Source organism: Phacochoerus africanus, chromosome 16 (genome assembly GCF_016906955.1).
Source record: "Phacochoerus africanus isolate WHEZ1 chromosome 16, ROS_Pafr_v1, whole genome shotgun sequence".
NCBI lineage: Eukaryota > Metazoa > Chordata > Mammalia > Artiodactyla > Suidae > Phacochoerus > Phacochoerus africanus.
In genome coordinates, this window is record NC_062559.1 from 32,693,461 (window position 1) to 32,716,059 (window position 22,599).

Consider the following 22,599-nt stretch of genomic DNA (forward strand, 5'->3'; position numbering starts at 1 on the left):
AGTACCTGCAGATGTGGTAGAAATAGTAGGAGAACAAGAATCAAAGTGGAGTTGGAAAATGTGAGTGAATTGTTGCAATCTCAAGATAAAACTTTAATGGATGAAGGTACTCCTTACAGAAGAGTTAAGAAACTAATATCTTGAGATGGAATATACTCCCGGTGAAGATTGTTGAAATGACAATGAATGATTTAGAATATTACATAAAAATTAATTGAAAATCAGTGGCAGAGCTTGAGAAGATTGGCTCCAATTTTGAAAGAAGTTCTACCACAGGTAAATGCTATCAAATAGAATTATCTATTAATTTTTAATTAAGACATGTACATTGTTGTTATAGACATTATGCTATTGCACACTTAACAGACTATAGTGTACTGTAAACATAACTTTTATATATACTAGGAAACCAAAAAATTTATGTGACTCACTTTATTGCAATATTTGCCTTATTGCAGTAGTCTGGAACCAAACCAACAATATCTCCAAGGTGTGCCTGTAATCTAACTGGTTGCATTGTGCTTGACCAAATCTAAAATAGCCAATATAATACACAACTAATCATATCAGCAATTCAGTACTTATTAGATAAACAAAAGTAAAAACTAGATTTCTTTTGTCATGTTACAGTTACTTGTTCGTACCTGGACTTTAAAAAATAATTTGAAACACATGTTTATCTAATAGAAATGCATTTTCTATCATAAAGTAATTCATGCATCTTGAAAAAAATTCAGATAATATGAAGGTACATAAAATACAAAGTTAAAGTCATCTTAGAATATTAACCTCATTTCTAGTTTTCTGGGCAAATCTTACTTTGCCTTTGTAAAGCAATCATTTTTAGAACATCAACTAAATTCCTAAGCAATCATATAATCTCAAAGTTATAAAAGGAGAAATCAACAAATTGTGATCTTTAGGCAAAGCAATGGTTGTGGAGACATAGAAAAAAACAAATTCCCTTGCATTTAACAGAAAGTACATGTTGTTTACTCTTGCTTCTCTAACACACCTGTTTATTATTTCTAAATTCAATTACTTTTTATAACTATTTGGTATTACAAAAAAAGTTGTAATTTTTTTCATGATCATCAATCCATTTAATTTTTATTTTAAAATTTAATTTACCTCTAAGAAAATAACAATTACAATAAAACACAGAAAGTTTATATTCCAATTTGCCTAAATTGTTGAACTTATTCCAAGAGACCATATATTAGATCTCTATCAATGGTTCTCAAATTTTAAGTATGTACCAGAGTCATCTAAAAGGCTTGTCAAAACATGGATTGCTTGGCCCCATTGTCTAAACTTACTTTATCAATAGTAGATCTGGACTGAGACAGAAGAATTTGTATTTTGCACCAGCTCCCAAGCAATAGTGGTGGGGCTAGCAGAGACCATACTTTGAGAACTACTAATCTATGTAAAAGCATTAAATATCACTTCAGAACTCATCTTTCCAAATTTTATTGTCAGTGGATCTTGATTTTCATGGACAAAGTTAAGTTTTGTGTATATATTAGGTTTCAGTAAATGCTGTTGACTGATCAATTCTAAAATTACAAATCTACCAGTTATTAAACAACCCATTCCCCCCCCCCCCCCCCCAGTTAACCAGTTGAGAAAATCTTGGCCTAGTTTTCAGAAAGCACAGATACATAAAATGGTTTTGGATACCAAATCTTTCTCCCTATTAAGTTTTTTTCAATGAGCTTTTATTTTATTTATGAACAGCAACAATCACCATCATCCTGGTACAGGCAATATAATGATAAAATATAATGTACTTAATGAGACCACAGGAAAATTATTGATTAGATTGTTGATCCCAGGAATTATTTTTAGAACAATGTTTTGGTAATAGTGGAGAATGATTTATTGAACAAATGAGATCACAGCTTGATTTTTTTAGTTTTAGTATAACATTAAGCTCATGTTGAGAAAATCTGGAATGTGTCTATTAGTTTGTTTTGATGTCTATCTTTCATCCTGTGTGATTAAACAAGACATTTCTTCTGTTTCCAAGCCTACAGTGAAATGTTTCAATCATCTCCCATAGATACACCAGTTCTAACAAATTCTGAATGCTTGTTCAAATATCAATGGAAATGGGAGAAAATATTTAATGATTTTCCTTTTCCTTTGTCAATATGTTATGGTATTCACATGACTCCCTCTGGTGGCAAATGCAGCATGGAATGTTAATCTTTTCCAAGAAATGTGCATGTAAACTTTTCTCTTCATATAAAGTCAATGATTTTTCCCCTTCCTGCCTAAAGTATTTTCTCTAACTTAATGCTATCCTCTATCTAATGTGACCATTGGAAGTTGTCAAAAGTGGTTAGATCAATCAATGCAAAGAAAGACTGAAGCCCTTTGTAAAAAATCGGCCTGGAAAATGGTGTCAAATAATTTTTGTAGTCTTTCACTAATCACACCAGAATATTAAAATACTAAAACAATTAATTTTTTTAAAATGGTTGCCCAAAACTTAATCTCAATTCCTCTAAACATAGTCCATTCATAGTCATGTATAAACTTAGTGCAAGAAACTGAGTATCTGCATGCAGAAAATACCCCTAGAGCTCCATACAAATATAATATAGAGTCATTTGAGATGAATTCTATCTCTGCCACCTGATGGATGAGTAACTAAAGTCAGGTTATGTAGCCACTGTGAGACATGATTTTTATATCCATAAAATTGAATAATACCTACTTTGTGAACTTTATAAGAATTAAACAAGACAATATATTTAAATATCTAGCATTGTACCCAATGTTTAGTAAGACACTAGCTATTATTATAGTTATTTCTTTTAATGAACAAACTGAAGTAAACCCCTCTCAAATGTACTGTCTGTAGGATTTATTATCAACTGCTCCCTCTCCTGTACACTTTCTCACAAAGGATCCTTTCAACCATACAATTTTACGATGCCCCACATCTACCTACTCTCACTGTCCTCTTGTACATCAATCATGGCTCCAGCAGAGCACAGATGGTACATAAAGCTACATAATTTGAGAGGAGTTTAATAATGGGAATGTTTACAAAGCTATGATTGGACCTGAAGGAAACATAAGGGTAATAATGCAGTACCTTGGAAGCCACCACACCCAAGCCAGAAAGGGCGAGAGTAGTGAATGGTTTACCAGACCTGGAGAGGAAATCTATATAGATAGGACTGCCAGACACTAGCTATAGGCTTTGCTAGAGGGATGCCACCAACCAGCAGTGGCCAAACTGGGAGGACTCTTGGGGAGCTGGTTTCTCACACTCACTCCTCTCCTTCCCTCTGATCACCTACTGGTGTCTCCCACTGGCTACATCTATCTGGAAACTGGAGGGCAAAGTTGATGAAGCCACTATGTGGCAGCTTTCCAAGGCCCAGTGCAGCAGCAAGAAAGGTACAGACAGGAATCTGGAGATGCACCAAAATAATTCAAGCAAATTCTGAAAATCCATAATTTTACTCTAGTGGTCATCATTTCCTGCCTGGATTATTTCAATATCCTCCAAACAGGTCTCCTTCCCTCCAGTCTTGCCTCCTTCTTCCATTATTCACACCAGACAGTGACCTTTCTAAAAGTATAAAATTGTTTATGTTACTTTCCCAATAAAGCCATGCAATGGCTCTCATTTTTCTTGGGACAAATTTCAAACCCTTTAACATGTGTTTTGAGAACTTTGCCCAATCAGCCTTGAAGAGTCTTCCCGTCTCATTATTCACTGTTTTCCTGGTCACTCCACATAAGCAAAAGGTAATATGGGTCATCTAATAAGTCATGCTCACTTTCTGATCTATCTGCAAGATGGTCTTTTGCCCGAGTGATTTCTGCAGATTTAGCTCAAGACTCCCAAATGTCTTCTCCTCCAGGGAGCTTTCTCCATCCTCCCAGAATTAGGTCATATGTCTTCCTGGCATAGTTCCATCTGCTCCAGACATGACACGAATACATTATTTTAATTGCCTCTTATCTATTTCCCCTTAGAGAATCTAGGCTACTTCAGCATAAGGGATTATATTGTTCATCATTGTCACCCCACCTCCAACCCACGCCTGGCATCATGTGGGCACCAAGGGATTTTTTACTGAATGCTTAAATAAACTAAGAGAAAAAGGTCCAATCTCTTCATCATGACTTTCAGACTCTCCATAAGCCACCTGACATTACCTAATCACCCTCACTTCACATTACCACCTCTCCAACATCTGTTCCCCAGTCCCATCCTCACCATGAACTCGTCTGTCCAAAGTGAAGGTCTCCTTTCCTTCTCTACCCACCCCTTCCAAAAATTGATTCATATGTAGGTATTTAATTCTATTTCCAAGGAGGAGGAATGTCCTCTTTGATTAAACTATAATATAAGAGGACAGAGTATTTAAAAGGTTTGAAAGGGTACACAAATATAAATATGGCTCCTTGGGGCTTTTTTCCTTACAAGAGACTGGAAAGATAAGGCAGGGCTCCAACCCGCCCCTCTGTTTTTATGCATCTAGGAAGTAAGCCTGGAAGTCTTTCCCTTCCCCCATATCCCACCTGGGCGTTGAGGCAAAGTCTCTCTCTCGTATACAGTCTTGTGTTCCTTGCTGTCATATTAGCTCACAAACCACATTGCAACTGTAAGTGATTTTCGGGTCCAGCCACCAATCAACATTAAGCTTTAGTTTAAGGCCTTAGCTTTTAATCAAGAGTTTGCTTACCTGGCTTCCATTGTGTGAAATGCTTTCTTAGGATCTTAAGCTTCAGGTACTTCATTTGAGATAAGATTGAGCTATTTCTGTGAACTGGAAAAATACAGGTTTCAGTTTTTAAAGTTGTTGCTGTTTCAATTTGCTTTTTCTTTTTTTTTAAATACTATATGTACATAGTAAAAAAAAAAAATTTCAAACCTCTACAGTGAGATAAGCATCCCTCTTTCCCATGTCCTGTCTCCTGGGAATTAGAAAAAGTATCCTCTAATTATATTTTACCATTACGATAATAGCCATCACAGCATTGGGCTGCCGTATTCTGACAGCAGACAACAGGTGGGAAAAGAGGTAGGTAGCCACAGACAGATTACCATAGGCCCTGCTTTGATTTGAGGGAGGACGTTAATTTCTCCAACCCTGGAAACGCAGTAGGAGGCTCACAGAGCCCAGAAATAATCAAGATGCAAGGAGAGCTTGGTCATTGCCAAGGCAAAAGGCAGATGCACATATAAGAATAAGGGTGTGAGGTCAAACCTAATCAGCCACACAGATGAACTAACACTGAATCCCACCACTTTGGCCAGTTACTCCTTACATTCCCCTAGGATTGTTTCTAAACTAGGGATTAGGGCTAAGATTGCTGAGATAAGTTTCAGAGGCTAGAAAACCATCCATGGTAGAAGGAAGACAGGCACAGCATTATGGAAATAGTCATTTTTGCAAATGATATATAATTCCTACAGTATTTCCTTTTTCATGTGTGTCTGTTCTCTGTATCAGTTAAACCATGAACACCTTGAAGCTAAGTACCAAGGTTTTCCCTATATTTGTACTCTACAATAATTTAAATAATTTCTGCATACCTACCACTCTATTGAAATGTGAAAATTTTACATATCAAAAAGAAGTTTACTTTCTGAAGTAGAATACCTTCCCAAAAAGTTTAAAATGCTTCTGGAAACTGAAATGAAACTATTTTTCTGGTATACACACACACACTCTGCCTACAAGTTGCCAAAAGCAATTAAGTTACTTTGAACTCAAACGTTATAATCTAACTCCGGAATTTTGACCTTGGATCAAAATGCCATCAGTATAACTATTTATTGAGTAAAAAATAATCAGTTCTGAGAGGTCCAGTATGATTAAAATCTGATTGTTCTTCACAATTTTTCTTTTTGTTTAGTTTTTTTATTATTTCCCCAATACAATTATTGTACTACTGCACAGCATGGTGACCCAGTTATACATATATGTATACATTCTTTTTTCTCCCATTGTCATGCTCCATCATAAGTGACTAGACATTGTTCTCAGTGTTACACAGCAGGATCTCATTGCTAATCCATTCCAAAAGCAATAGTTTGCATCTAATAACCCCAAGCTCCCAATTCATCCTGTGTGGCTCACAACACAATTTTTCATTTTTTGAAAGTTTTATTGAAGTGTAGCTGATTTACAAGGTTGCGATAATTTCTGCTGTACAACCAAGTTACATTCATACGCACATCTATTCTCTCTTGGAATCTTTTCCCACATAGATAATCACAGAATATTAGGTAATTTGTGCTATACAGCAGGTCCCCATTGGCCAGTCATTTCATGTACCTCAGTGTGCATATGCTAATCACAAACCCCCAGTCCATTCCCCCCCTCCACCTGTCACATTTGGTAACCGTAAGCTTTTCAAAGTCTGTGAGTCTGTTGCTGTTTGCTATTCTGCACATAAATTCATTTGTATCCTTTAAGATTCCCCATATAAGTTTTATCATATGACGTTTGTCTTTTACTCTCTAACTTCACTTAGTATGATAATTTCTAGGTCCATACATGTTGCTACATATGGAATTATGCCATTCTTTTTTATGGCTGAGTAGTATTTCATTGTATATATGCACCACATCTTCTTTATCCATTTCTCTGTTGATGGACTTTTAGGTTGCTTCCATGTCTTGGCTGCTGCAAATACCACTGCAATGAACATCGGGGGGCATGTGTCCTTTTGAATTATGGTTTTCTCCAGATAGATGCCCAGGCCTGGGCTTTTATATATATTGTGATTAGATACACCAGAAAAATTTAATATCATCCAGAGTGATTGGTTCTCAGTGGAACCAATTAGATTACTTGTGAAAAACCTTCCATGAAGCCTGAAATACCTGCCAGGTGTACTGCTCAGAAAAATATGAGCTTCGATACCTAAATTATTAGGAGTTATGTTCAAAGAAACAGCCATACCACTGTAACCCATTATCTCCCTGACCACATCTCTTATTACTCTCCCCTCTCTCCTATTCCACTCTAGCTTCAAAAAGGCTTTTAAATGCCTTTGCATTGCCTCTTCCATCTGCCTTAGCCACTCTTCCCTCAGGTATCCACAAGGCTAACTCCCTCCTGCTCACTTCCTTCATGTCACCTGCATGGAGACACTTTCTCTGACCACAGAGAAATCCATTACTTTGTGGTTCCCATCCCAGTTTGTGTTTATTCATCATTCATTTTTTGCCTAACTGAACGTTCTGTGAAGATGGACCTTATTCTGTTTCCTATTTTTTTTAATAAATAGTCATTCATTACCAACTGTATGCTAAGCACTATTTTAAGGAACATAACTATGAAAGGAGTTTACATTGAAGAAGAGTGAGAGGGAGACAGGCAATAAAAGTAAATGAGTAAAATAGCATGATAGTTCAGATAGTAACCAATCATTTGCCGAATATAGAACAGGGGAAGGTGATAAATGATGACTACTAAGGGTTGGAAGTTTAGTTTGTATTGGCTCCCAGAATTTGGTCTGGACCTATTTGGTGGATGGATAGCATTTCCACTTATTGAGGCAAATATTCAGTGCTTGGCACATAATAAATGCTTAATAGTTATTGAACACATCAATCAATACTGAGCTTCTGGGCGAAACTGTCTTTGAGTAAATCAGTTCTGATGAAAACAGAGGTTGGAAACTATTACAGTAATAGAGATCAGAGTTGCATATGCTGGTTTCAATTTCATTTGGATGAATCAGAGGTGATGTCTCTGCTATTACAATTTCCCTTGGCAATGCCTCGGATGGAGTAACAATGGGTGTATGCATTCACAGAGCTGACTTCTGGTATGGCCAGAGTAATGCTAGGTTTAAAATGGGTAGTCAGTGAGAGATTTGAAGATTACCCCCTATGAAGCTAGGTCACTTTGTGAAGTAGTTCTCAGTTGTGTGACCCATGGTTTAGTTGAATATGGTAGAGACTGATGTTGAGTAACACAGAATTATAAAACAAAACAAAGCAAAAAAAAAAAAAAAAAACTACAGAGTGAGCAGAATTTCATGCAGGGAAGATGATTGTGCCCCCAGATAATTTAAATCCTTTTCAATAAAGTAACTGGAAGCCTTCTAGACATGCCAAGTTTATAGGAGTAAATTGGGTGGGGAGTGAGAGGGTAGAGCAAGGTATAGCAGGGTCCTTCACTGAGGGTCTTATAAACCACACCATAGAAGCAGTTACTTTCTTTAACCACACACAAGGCCACCCTTGGGTCTTATTGGTTGAACAAAGTAATCATGGTTTGGAGAGATTATCCACCCTGTAGAACTTCTGGGAAGAGGGTGGAGTAGAACCAAGAACAAATTCTTTATCTCCTAATCAACACTGGAATATTAGGCTGCTCAAACCTGGGTTATTTAGAAACCTGCTGGCACTAGCACCCGCTAGGCAGCTAAGAGGAACCAGCAGCAGCCTCGTAGCTGCCCAGGATGGAGACCTCTAGGGTGTCTGCAGTTGAAGGTTATATATATCCTCTGATGTGTCCTCTCCAGAAAGCTAGAGCTCTGTTTCAGCAGGATTATGAGGCTTAATTGATTGGTGATGCTAAAGTATATACCATCTAGTTGTAGAGTTTGTAGTCTTAGCCTCATAGATTCGAGTTAATTTCCTCCCAAGGGAGGCATCTGCAGTTTTCTTAAGTAATAGTTTTAACCTAATACCCCCAGTGGTTAAAATCCTGATAGTTAAAAGTTAATGGGTTTCTAACAAGCTATCCCCAATATATGCATAATTTGTATTCTTTTCGTTTCCAAGGTAGTTCCACATTAAGATTGAACTGGATGAAACAGAAGAAATTAAGATTTCTTGTTCAGAATTTTGTTTCTGAGATAATAACAATTGTTGAAAAATGCTATTCTTTTCTTTTTTGTCTTTTTAGGGCCGTAGCTGTCATACGTAAGTTCCCAGGCTAGGGGTTGAATCGGAGCTGCAGCTGCCAGCCTACACCACAGCCACTGCAATACTGGGTCCGAGTCACATCTGCAACATACACCACAGTTCATGGCAATGCCAGATCCTTTAACCTACCGAGCAAGGCTGGGGATTGAACCTGCATCCCCATGGATACTAGTTGGGTTCGTTATTGCTAGCCATGATGGGAACTCCATAAAGAATGCTATTATTTTCTCACTGTAAGATTTAACAGTACTGGAGATCCCACTGTTGGAACAGCGAGTTAAAGATCTGTTGTTGCTATAGCTGTGGCTTAGGATTCAATCCCTGGCCCAGGAACTTCATATGCTGCAGCCAAAAAAAAAAAAAAAAAAAAGAATTAACAGTACTGAATTAAAATTCTATCACCTTGTAGCTATGTAAACTTGGGCAAGTTACTTAATTTCCCTATGTCCTTATTTCCTCACCTGTAATATAGGGGTAATAATAATTGTGAAAATTAAATGAGATAATGCAGGAATAAGAGTTAATACTTGTTTGGCAGATAAATATTTTCTATTAGTTTATTATTATTATTAAATGTTTTGAGAATTTTTTATCCTCCAATTAAACAATTATGTATATGGGTATTTAATTTGTAGGACCAAACTTAAGCTTCAAAGCTCAAGCAAAGACAAATATTTTAAGTGATTTTTCAACTTATTTTTTTATTCCTTTGTGTCAAATCTGCAAATGTATCTGGCAGAACACCCCCTAAAGTGAAGTGATTATTATCCTGACAATTCCAATTACCTAATCTTTTAAAGATCCTAATGGGCATATATATTTTCACAGTAATCTTTGAATTTTTCAAAATTATTAATTAAAGAATGGTCTATTTGAAAACATAGATCTTTGTCTATAATTACAGAAGGAAAGGGCATTTTCTGTAGGCTTATCTGTACAGCAAGCTGGTAGATATGAGAAAAAGTCTATTTTAACAATTAATAGAAAAGTTCCCTTTGTGGCTCAGCAGATTAAGAACCCAATGCAGTCTCCATGAGGATGCAAGTTCAATCCCTGGCCTTGCTCAGTGGGTTAAGGTTTTGGCATTGCCGCAAGCTGTGGCATAGGTCCCAGATGTGGCTTGGATCCAGTATTGCTGTGACTGTGGCATAGGCCTGCAGCTGCAGCTCAAATTCGACCCCTAGCCAAAGAACTCCATATGCTGCAGGTGTGGCCATAAAAAGAAAAAAAAAATACATTAAGGGAGCTTTCTCAATCTCTAATATAAACAATAAAATAAGAAGAGTGAATGAGCAAATATGTATTGCAAACACACCACCTCCAAAAGATCTAACCTACATTTAAAGCTAATAATAAAATGTTTTAAGGTGTAAAATGTGCATCTTATTTTTATGTTGACGAAGTTGTGTTATGCTATAACTCTGATCAGAGACAAAGGACAGGTTATTACTCAAAGCAAAATCAATGGCCAGAGTGTCAGCCTTTGCACTGATAACCCCCCAATTCCCAGAGAATTTAATGGAAAGAGAGGTACTCTGAGCTTAGGAAACACAAATCGTGTATTTGTGAGAGTTCCTGCCCATTGTGCTAGACAGAGACACTATCTCTATACTCCTAGATTAAAAGCAACTCTGGAGGGGAGACAAAATCTCTCTTCCAGGTTCTTTCTTTCTACAATCATCTTTGAGAAGACAGTCAAGAACGAAGAATAGTCAGCGCCTTGTTTTGCAAGAGGTAAAGAAACACAAGACTCATGGTGGGTTGTCTCTAAACAAATCTAAGCTGTGATTTCTGGGGAAAGAGTTTGGAGAAACAGGAACCTGTCCTGGTAAATCTTCCAGAGCTAAGGGAGATAAGCCCTCTGCACACTGGGTATTCTGATGAGAGAGTTTAGTTTGGGATAAGTTTCCACTGCCACTTGTGGCCCTACAAGAAGAAAATTCCATCTCCTATTCTTCTTTTCTGCCCTGTCTCAATCTCTCAATTACCCAGAACATATTTTAGTTGCCATCTTGGCATCCTGAGAGCTGACTTGGAAATCAAATACCATAGAAATAATTTACACTGGCAATCAAATTCCCTGACTTTTTCCTCTCACTGCCTCAAATCCCAGTCTCCCCAAAGGCCTTATAAAGCCACGATGTATTTGATTTATAAAACATTCAGTTTCAACTGCATTTTGATTTAAATAAACTTGGCAGGCTAGCTGAGTAACATACCACCACTTGTAGAGTCTTTAGTGTGGAAAATGTGCTTTTATTAATGAAAGAACTTAACAGATGACTTTATAGGCCATACCTCTTATTATATTGCATCTTTGTACTTAATAACCAAGTTTCTAGAATGTTATTAGAAGTTTACCTTTGCAACTGTCCAAGAAAGACAGAACTATTTTCTGTGGCAGCAAAAAAGCTATCCCAGGCCAAAAGCCTGGAGAAAAAAAGGAGACTCAGTCACTAACAGATTAAAGTTAAGTGTACGAGCCAATATGCTGTCAGTTTATCATATTTTTTCCCTAGAAAAGTGTGATAGCCAAAAAATTAGGCAAATTAAAGAAAAAATATATTTATACTAGTTCATAAAACCCTTGAAAAATGAAAACTTTATGTCAGGAAGAAAAAAAAAAACAAGGAACTATATCCCTCTCACTGGACAAGAATTGTCCCTTTGAGAACCTCCCTATTTCCAATTTACATTCAAATTCTCCTGTTTCCTGTTTGGGGGGACTCTTGTTATGCAATGGGACATTACTGCTTGTCATCAAAGTGTTCTCTGTGATATTCCATTTTCAAGTTTGCTTTGCTTGACTTCACCCCATTGCACACAGCTATAGGATGTTTTCTTATCTGCATTCCCATTTAAAACTTGTCAAACATTTTTATCATTTTAATATCAATTTTACATAATTTTTTAAGAATGTATGCTCCCTTTTTTTCTGGATGAAAATTATCTAGTTAGTTTTATTTTTCCCATATGAAGAGAGTAGTCTGAAAGCAGACTAGCAAAATCAAATGTGATCTTGCCAAGTCGTAGTGAGAAGGGCACTCTTTCTGTGCTCTCATAAATTGCTGACATTTTTTTATCAAAGGGAGGATTTTTTTTTTTTTTGGTAACTTTTCCACCTTGAACTGTCCTTTACTTTTTGATCTTTTCATAGAATTGGATTTCATGTTGCTCTTGGGCAGGGGCGTGGAGGAAACACTGGTTTATTTGCACTTAAAGTGCTCCACCTCTTGATTTATTTATTATTGAATTTGTATTTTATTTTTCACATTTCTATGGCATATTCTTGAAATTTTAAAAAATATTATTTAAAATGTCAAATTACTAAACTATTCTAGGAGGTAATTTTGACTATAATAGGAAAGCTCATGTTAATTACCACTAAAAGCTTAAAAAATACAAATGAATAGTATATACTTCAATACAACTAGCTTAAGAATTTCCACTTTTATTCCATCAGTCATGCCATTGTTTAGAGCAATTATGGGGATTCCTCTTGTGGATTTGCCTTTAGAATCTGCTGCTTTATTTTAAATGAACTCAGTGGTAATATACCTTCATCCTAAGTGTGGACTTTAATTTTTGGATAGAGACAATTGCCATCCATAGTCTAGTATACAGGTTGATGATCAGACTGGGAGAATAAAAAAGTATCTGACTATAGGGAATGAGGGTAGTATCCTTGTCTCACTAAGTTGGCTCTGAAGACAACCTCAGGAAGGACTTCTAGAAAGTTCTTGAGCTTTGTCAGGAGCAATTATTTGTCCTGCTTTGGTACAGATCCCTGGTTCAGCCAGTAGTAGTGATGTATCACATATGTCCTCAACTCACCTGGTGGGCCATTTTACTCTAGAGGAAATGGGGAGTTATTGTAGGTTGTGAGCAGATGAATGCCATGAACTGGTACGTTTTTAAAGTTAACAGTAAGGATACTGTATTGATAAGACACTAAAAAGTTAAGGGTAGAGGTGGGACAGATGCTAAAAGTCTAATTAGAGACGCTATTGCAGTAATCAAGACAAGGGGTGATGCTGGCTTGAGCAAAGACAGAAAGTAGAAGTAATGAGAGGTGGTTGAATTCTGAATATATTTTGAAGATATAGTCAATAGGTTTTCCCAATATTGGTCTAGATTGGGTCCCAGCCAGGGGCCATTTTTCCCTCAAGAGAAAGCCATTTGGCAATGTCTGGAGACTTCTTTGATTATCATGACTAAAAAGCATGCTGTAAACAATCAGTGAATAGAGGCTAGGGCTGCTGCAAGGCATTTTGTGTTGCACAGGACAGTTTTCCACAACAAAGAATTATCTAGTCCAAAATGTCAATTGTGCCGAGGTTGAGAAACACTGCTCTGGCTGCACTTTGAGCATTACCCTGTGAGTTTCCCTTATGTATGCTTTAGGAGAGCCCTCTATAAGAATTTTTGACATGAAGCTAAAACTATTGCTCAAATGCCCATGGAAGAGGATAGACTCCAGCAAAATTCATTCTGCCAGTGGACTCAAATCCTAAGTTAGAAAGAAACCTCCCCAGTGGCCCTGTTCTAGGAGTAATGAGAAATAAAGCCACTTCTAAGTGGCTTTATTCACCAATGAACCCAGATGGAGGGTAACTACAGTTAGGACTTCTGCTTCGATGTTTCTACAGGAGCCATTGCTGTCTATATTTATGAGAGTTCTTTCTGACTCTCACGGCAGCGAGGGAGTAACAAATCCTGACATCGTGAGCCCAAGTAGAGCTTGCCCTACCACACACCCCAGGCCCAGAAAGCCAGGGGAAGGAATCTGTTGGCCACCAAAACAAGACAGCCATTAAAAAGATTTGCCATTTTAGAAATTCATCTAATTGGATGTTCTCACTTTCTGAAGACCTATCACCTCTATGATAACATATCAAATGATTACAACTCAGAGCACTATTTTATGAATGTAGGCATCTTTTACTTTTAGAAATATTTGGTTTAAGAAAAGAATCATCAAATCTCTAAATCCAAATTCTAGGAAATAGAGCTACCAGGTTGTAACCACCATCAGAGTAATGTGGATCCTTCTATTGTCAGTAACACATTAGGAAGGACAAAGCCAAAAGCTTCCCGCTCTGAGTTGAAAAAAATTATACAGGCCATCCTTTTTATCCACATATTTATTATTCAAGCTCTCAAACTTACAGGGTGTCAAAGACAAGCAAAACTATTACAACAGGCAAATATTTGCTCAGGAAATACCACACATAAAATTAGTTCACACTCAAAAATCCTTTCCTGATTCACATTAACTTTTATCCTATGTACCATTTTCACATCTTTGCCATTTTCTTACAAAAATTATGACATGTTATAATTATCACTGAAACTGAAAATCTTACAAAAGTTGCAGGCTTTCTCGAAGTCCATAAAAGTGAAATTAGAAAGCAGCTAAGGAGTTCCCGTCGTGGCGCAGTGGTCAACGAATCTGACTAGGAACCATGAGGTTGTGGGTTCGGTCCCTGCCCTTACTCAGTGGGTTAACGATCCGGCGTTGCTGTGAGCTGTGGTGTAGGTTGCAGAGGTGGCTCGGATCCCGCGTTGCTGTGGCTCTGGCGTAGGCCGGTGGCTACAGCTCCGATTCAACCCCTAGCCTGGGAACCTCCATATGCCGCGGGAGCGGCCCAAGAAATAGCAACAACAACAACAATAGCAACAACAACAACAATAACAACAACAACAAAAAAAAAGACAACAACAAAAAAAAAGCAGCTAAGCCATTGAGAAATAAAGATCTGATGACAAAGCAAATCCTTCAAGAAGAAGCCCTTGAATATTTTGCAAAAATAATTTTTATGAGCATGCTACAAAAGTCAAATGAGAAGTGAAGGATGCAGGAGTTCCTATTGCGGCCCAGCAGAAACAAATCTGACTAGGAATCCTAAGGTTACAGGTTCGATCCCTGGCCTCGTTCACTGGGTTGAGGATCCGGCATTGCTGTGAGCTGTGCTGTAGGTCACAGACGCAGCTCGGATTTGGTATTGCTGTGGCTCTGGCATAGGCTGGCAGCAACAACTCCGATTAGACCCCTAGCCTGGGAACCTCCATATGCCGTGAGTGCGGCTTTCAAAAGACAAAAAAAAAAAAAAAAGAAGAAGAAGAAGAAGTGAAAGATGCTCTATTATGCTATTCTGTAACTTGCTTAGAAAAATTACTGCCTGAAAAAGTCTTTGATTTGGGATTTCCTATTGTGATTCAACAGGCTAAGGACTAGTGTCCATTAAGATGCAGGTTCAATCCCTGGCCTCACTCAGTGGATTAAGAACCCCACATTGCTGCAAGCTGTGGCAAAGGCCAGCAGCTGCAGCTCTGATTCTACACCTGGCCTGGGAACTTCTGTATGCTGTGGGTGGAGCTCTACAGACCAAAAAAAAAGTTTTGTTTTTATTTTTTCATACTAAGAATTAGCACAGTCATATGCAAACTCTAACCTAGATGTTATTAGGAAATAAATAAGCCTATTTTTATAACTTACAGACTAACATCTTAGCTTTATTCTTCAATATAAACATATAGAGAAATATTCCTCCAAATTCCCTTACTCCCTGTCATTCCTACCACTCACACTATAAACTCAATCAGACTTAATTACAGCCATAGTTGGCTTCTGTCTGCTTATTAAAGTCTGAAATGTACCCTCAGCCCCAGGACTGGAACAACTTCCTTTTCTGCTTGTGATTATACACTGGCTGGATTAGTCACTGCTGGTAGTTGGACAAAACTCCAAAGAGCCATGGGAATACCTCAAAGTACCTCAAAACCTCCAGAATCCATTTAAATGTCCTGTGAAGTTGGGTTAAGACCAATACCTGCTTGAGAAGCTTGTCATCTAAACAAATGGATGACCCTCCCAGAAAGCCAGGATGCCCCCCGTGCAGACAAGCCCCCCAAAGTGGCAAAACAGCTTAAAGGTGAACAGTCTAAGCAAATATGTCCAGACATAAGATGATTCTAACTTGGTCTATAATTGGACAGCTCTCCTGTCACTTTTCAGAGCCAAACAAAACTCCTGCAATGTTCCAGAAGAGATTCTTCCTCTTTAAACTTTACAGATTGGCCTGGTTCCAGAATGACTTTATTCCAATTCCCTGACCAGCCTACCAATTCAGGCCTAGCTCCTGCCAATCTCCATTTACAGATTAGGAAACTCAGATTTAGGAGTAAGTAACTGATTCAAGGTCACAGATTTAATATATTGGTGGAGTTGAAATCTGAACTCCAGCAGCTCATTTCCACAGCCTTCCTGCAATATTCCTGTCACCATTCTGCAATATTGACTCTTGGCATAAGAGTATCAGACAAAAATAGGAAAGGAGGCTAGTTCTCTAGTACACCACTGTGAGAGAGATTAAATAATGGCAATACTCTAGTGGTGAAACTTGGATCACACTAAGAACAACTGCCTGCAGCACCTACACAGAAGATGAACTCAACTATGAAGAAATTAATACATTTAAATGCTTGGAAATTCCTTCCAAAACAAAGGCTGTTACAAATCTTACTTAAGAAAACAATGTGGTCTGGTGTTTAAAGCTAGACTAAAATTTAAAAAAAAAATACCAATCTTATGCACTGATCTTAACGCTTCTTCTAAGTATCAGGCCTTGGGAGCATTAAGAAATCACCATGCCTCTATGTCCATCTTAAATATTCAGCAACACAGGCAATGATGCTTGGCTACTCCCTCTCAATGGCATCGTGAGTACCAATTAATGTTTTAATTCTCAATATTATTTGAGACTATCAGGAAAAGGCTTTCATTCATCTTTTGCTCACTTTTAGCCACTCTTACTATTTCTACACTTGTTTGTATTGCATTCAAATCTTTTTTGTTGGATCATTGCAAGTCATTGCTTGTACTTTGTACTATGTGTATGTACAGATACATAAAGAAGTGTATCCATTATTACTAACTTATTAAATAGGTTTTATCATTAAACAATAGAGAAGATTTCTTCAATGAGCCAATGTGTGGGGAAAAAAAATAGACCATTTTTTTAAAATAAAATACGACAGCTTTTGTATTATATCAAAGCACATAATTATTTTGGTCTCTGTTATCATTTTGAATGTAACAGAATAACCATTAAGATTTTCCTTCTTCTTTTATTATTTCTCTAATATTTGCATGGCTTCACCTGGATATGAGCTTGGGTGGGGTTGTATTTATAACTAATGTGAAGCTTTTCTTCCCACCAAATATTTTTACTTATGTCTCATTTCCCTATCGGGTGTTTCTTCTTATTGATAGTACCCTAAATATCATTAATAATCTCCAAAATTGTTTCACTGAGTACCATTTCCTCATTTATTTTAAAAAAGGAAATACACATGTATATAGATACAGATATGTCAGAAACATAACTATTTTATTTGAGCTCCATTTTAGGGCCAATGTTAATTGTGCAGACTCAATTGACTGTCTAAAACTTCAATATTTTTATCACAAAGAAGCAAAGAAGTCTTTTACAAGTAAAAATTTCTAAGATTCAGGCCCTCCTTTTGCTGCTACAAAAGTTCCATTATAGTAGTAGTTCTCAAAGGGTGGCTCCAGGAGCAGTAGCCTCAATAACCTCTAGGAACATTTTCGAAATGCAAATGTTTGCTCCTCTACCACTACCCATACCTATGGAATCAGAAGGTTTAGGGTTGGTTCCAACAATCTCTCTTTGAAACATCCCTTCACCTCATTCTGATGTCTTGAGAGCAATGCTGTAGAGAGACCAATTTTAAGGTTCTTAAAATCATGAATGGTGTCTTTTCATCTTTATGTCACTCCCATGGATCTTCAATAACACAGCTGGCACATAATAGATATTTAGTAGATATTTCTTATATGGATGAATTTATTGATTGGTCTATCATTTCCAGGATTTGTTTGGAACTGTATTCTCCTGACTTCTCTTTTCTTCGCATTTGTTATCCATAAAATTGAGGTAATACTATGAAGAATCACTAATTGTGAACAGAACGTGGTTTACAATGGGCTGTCATTGTTTTCTCAACACAATACTCTCACAGGGCCTGGTGTTTTAAGTTCTCCATGACCCTTATTTTTCAGGCTGGTTAAAAGTAATTTGCATACCAAGCAGGAAGCTCACAAAAAACCTGGAGGACCTTGAATGGTGCAGAGCATTGCATTACATTTATATCATCACATCATCTTATTTCTCTCCACAAGGCAAGAAACAAAGTCTGTCATAAGATAAGCATTCAGCAGTTTCTGCCACATTGTGTCTAAAATATATAGCCAGGAAGATTAACCATGAAATCTAAAACCCTAGGTATAATTCTATGCTCCAGTAGTAATATTTGCCTGACCTGAGAGTTATATAAGAAACATAGTTATTGGGTTTTGTTTTAGAGAAAAGAGTATCTTCATGAAGTTATCGAAAACGCTGTATTTCTATATTTCATGAAATATTTATAGATAATGACAGGTCTGCTGAAATTATGTAATCAGCAGTTCCTAAATAAGTGCAATTATAATTAATGTTTATTTGAAAATCCTCAAAGAGAGACAGAAGATACATCTCTAGTTTTGTAATGATTGAGGTATTCTCCTGGCTGCTCTTCCAAACACCTGGACTAACACCAATGGAAATCAGATGATGCTAATTTGTGTGTACCAATGAGGGTCAAGTTCACCGTTCCCATGGCTAATATAAAAAACATTTCCTCCTTCTTACACTATCAGATTCTCATCCTTGCAGACCCAAATATAACACTGAAAAAATAGAAACCTCTCCATCATGCTTCTAATTCTTTATTTCTTATATTTAGATCCTCTTGATTGCCATTTCTGGTAGTTTTGTCTGATGTGTTGTGAAAAGCCTGCTACAGTTCAAAGAGACTTGTACTTGGGTCCTGAAAACCTGAGTTTCAATCCTTTGGCTGCTAATAAAGGTAATCACTTCTTGTTTGAACTTCAGTCTCCACATCTGTAAAGTAAAGATGATAGCTTGGGGAAACGGACCTTTAAAAAGTCACTTGCTAGAGCTGCTATCAGAACGAAACAAACAAACCAAAACTCCAAACCAAGCAGAAAATAACAAGTGGTTGGCAAGGCTGTGGAAAACCTGAAACCACTCTACACTGTGGGTGGGAATGTAAAATGGTGCAGCCACAATGGAAAAACAGTATGGCAGTTCCTCAAAAAAATTTAAAATAAAGTTACCAAATGATCTGACAATTCCACCTCTAGGGTATATACTCAAAAGAACTAAAATCAGCATCTCAAAGACATATTTGTTCACCTGTATTCATAATAGCATTATTCACAATAGTCAAGAGGTAGAAACAATACAGGTGTCCATTGACGATGAATGTGTAAACAATATGTGATACATACATAAATGGACTATTACTCAGTCTTTAAAAGGAAGGAAATCCTGACTACACATAAATAAATCTTGAGGACATTATGATAAGTGAAATAAGCCAGTCATAAAAAAAAACCCACACTGTATGGTTTCAGTTATATCAAGCATCAGGAGCAATCAAACTCAGGGAAACAGAAAGTAGAATGGTTCTTGCCAGGTGGTAGGGGGAGGAGGAGATGGAGAGTAGTTGTTTGATGGGTATAGAGTTTCAGTTTTGAAAAAGTTCTAGAGATTTGTGGCACAACAATGTGAAAATTTTTACTACCGAACTGTTCACTTAAAGTTGTTCAGAGATTAAAAAACAATGAGCTATCCCTACACGCCTACTATCATGATCAAAATCCAGAACATAGACAACATGAAGTGCTGACAAGCACGTGAAACAATAGGAACTCTCATTTATTGCTGGGAGGAATGCAAAATGGTAAGTCAATTCAGAAGACATATTTGGCAGGCTCTTAATAAACTAAACATACATCTACCATATAGCCCAGCAACTATACTCCTTGGTATTACCAAAAGGAATGGAAAATTCATATCCACACAAAACCCTGCATATGGATGTAGATTTATTCATAATTGCCAAAGACTGGGAGCAACCAAGAAGTCCTTCATTAGGAGAACGGATAAACTGTGGTACATCCAGACAGTGAAATATATTCAGCACCAAAAGGAAATGAGCTACTAAGCCCTGAGAAGCCATGGAGGAAACTTAAATGTTCGTTACTAAGTGAAAGAGGCCAATATGAAAAGACTACATAATGTCTGATTCCAACTACTGTATTTGACATTCTGGAAGAGGCAAAGGGATAAGGGTAGCAAAAAAAAAAAAAAAAAAAAAATCAATGGTCTCCAGGGTCTTGGGAAGGGAAGAAAGAATAGATGGAATACACAGGATTTTTTTAGGGCATTGAAACTATTCTGTATGATACTGAAATGGTGGAAACTTACATGTCACTGTAAATTTCTCCACCTTAGAATGTACAACATCAAGAGTGAACCCTAATGCAAATTATGGACTTTGGGTGATAATGATGTGTTGATGGAGATTCATCAAGTGCAGCAGATGTACCTCTCTGGAGGTGAGAGGGGGAATGTCCCTATATGTTGGGGGGCAGGGGTATGTGGGATATCTCTGTACACTTCTCTCAATTGTTCTATAAGTCTAAAATTCTAAAAAATGAAGTTTTAATTGAAAAAAATTTTTTAAATTTCTGTCACTTGTGTTTTCCACAATTAAAAATAAAATCAGTTGCTATATAAAATTTAACTTCTGAAAGAAAAGATTCTGTATTGGTTTGCTATTTACTATCATCCTCAGTGTTATCCCCCCAAAACCATAATCATAAAGTATAATAAAAATATAATAAAAGTATAGAGCTATATTGTAGGTATATAAATATAGTTCATTTACGTGGAAAATTCAGTGCAGCTTTAGAAATGTAACAAATCTTTTTTTTTTTTTGGGTTTTTTTAGGGCCACACCTGTAGCATATGGAGGTTCTCAGGCTAGCGGTCAAATCAGAGCTACAGCTGCTGGCCTATGCCACAGCCACAGCAACTCCAAATCTGAGCTGCATCTGTGACCTACACAACAGCTCGGGTCAAAGCCAGACCTTTATCCCACTAAGCGAGGCCAGGGATCGAACCTGTGTCCTCCTGGATACTAGTCAGGTTCATTACTGCTGAGCCAGGATGGGAACTCCACACATCTTCTTAAATTGACTTGCTCCAGACTCTGCCCTGGAGACAGGAGCAAGAGGCACATTTCTATGAAGAGAGGATATTTCCCCAGAGAGAGGGGGGCTTTTTCTCTGTTCACCAACCTGGTCATTTTGTTCTGCCAGATGGAGGAACTCCATAGGCCACAGTACTGAAAACAGCTGAGAGACAGGTGCAGGGCAATCATAAGAAGCAGGCTCTATGAGTGTGCTGAGTAGACTAGCAGTCACAGCACTCTCCCTCCCCCTCCTTCTTGGCTTCTCACAATCCTCCCACCCACCTCAAGAAAGCCCCATGCATGAGAAAAACCAAGGTTAGGAAAGGACATTTTCTCAAGGCTCCAAAGGTAACCATGGTGACGGTTCAGCTATCCTCTGGAGAATCCAACAGATAACCAGTTGGAAGAAATGTCCCCACCCCCTTTTAGCCCTCCAGGCCATAAAGAGAAAACCACCGTAGTAAGTTGGGCCGGGTCTCTTTCTTTCACAGGTGGGCTTTTGTAAGGGAGCTCCAATTTCTCCTCTGTTATCCCTATACCACCACCGCCACAGCCATCAGCACCCACTCTGTATGGGACCCCTTTTCATACAAGATCTTGGCCCCTGGCCAGCCCTCGCCTCACTGCTCCAAATACCCTGAGCACAAACATTTCAGGTTCCCACTTCTGCTTCTCATCTCTCTTCCTCAGAAATCAAAGGATTTTTTCTGTGCTAAATCTCTCAGAATGATGACATTAGTGCTTTACACTAATTGATTTTTTTTTTTAATCTTTTTAGGGCCACACCCATGGTTTCCAGGCTAGGGGTCAAATTGGAGCTGTAGCCACTGGCCTACGCCACAGCAACGCCCGATCTGAGCCACGTCTGCGACCTGCACCACAGCTCAAAGCAACATCAGATACCTAACCCACTAAGGGAGGCCAGGGATTGAAACCCACATCCTCTTGGATAATAGTCAGGTTTGTTAACCACTGAGCCATGATAGGAACTCCCTGCACTTGTTGATTATTGATTAAGATTTATCTCCCGAATAATTTCCATTTTAGAACAGCATTCAGTGCCCAAGTATAAAGTTAATATTTGTAAACCTAAGGTGAGTATCCCAGGCACTATATTACTTCTGCCAACTTCAGGGACCAGTTTTTTAGTGCCTTTCAAATCACGTCAAGTCATTAGCAGCCTGCACCACTATGCAAAGAGCTCTTTTGACTTTGCTCATGCAGTTGTCTTTTGTCACCAGAAAAGCCCACTGGGGTCCCCAGAAAAATCAGACGGTATCTATGTGATAAGGTCTCACCTCTTCTTCTGCACTTAATCCGCTTTCACTTGCCTAGAGGGTGCTGTGTCCAGAGGCTGGGTGCCTAACGTGTCAGATTAGCGTTTCCAGCACAGAACTGCTGCATCAGCAGGTCCGCTCTCAGCAGGCAAGTGTGCACCACACCTCAGTGCAAGATGGTGGGGTGTGCCTTGTGCAGAGACAGTGCACCCGGCACTTCAATCTGAAGTGCTGCGAGCAGCACAGGTGCTCCTTTCCTGAGAACTCCACCCC

General features: G+C 37.9%; 1 long non-coding RNA gene across 1 annotated transcript; it reads right to left on the minus strand.

Moving 5' to 3' along the window:
- Window positions 1-1,392: 1,392 nt before the first annotated feature.
- On the minus strand, window positions 1,393-22,570 carry LOC125117433 (uncharacterized). The gene is made up of 3 exons (XR_007132625.1): window positions 22,348-22,570; window positions 4,716-4,799; window positions 1,393-3,943 (listed from the first exon to the last, which is right to left on the minus strand). It is a non-coding gene; the product is annotated as an uncharacterized LOC125117433 (long non-coding RNA).
- Window positions 22,571-22,599: the final 29 nt, after the last annotated feature.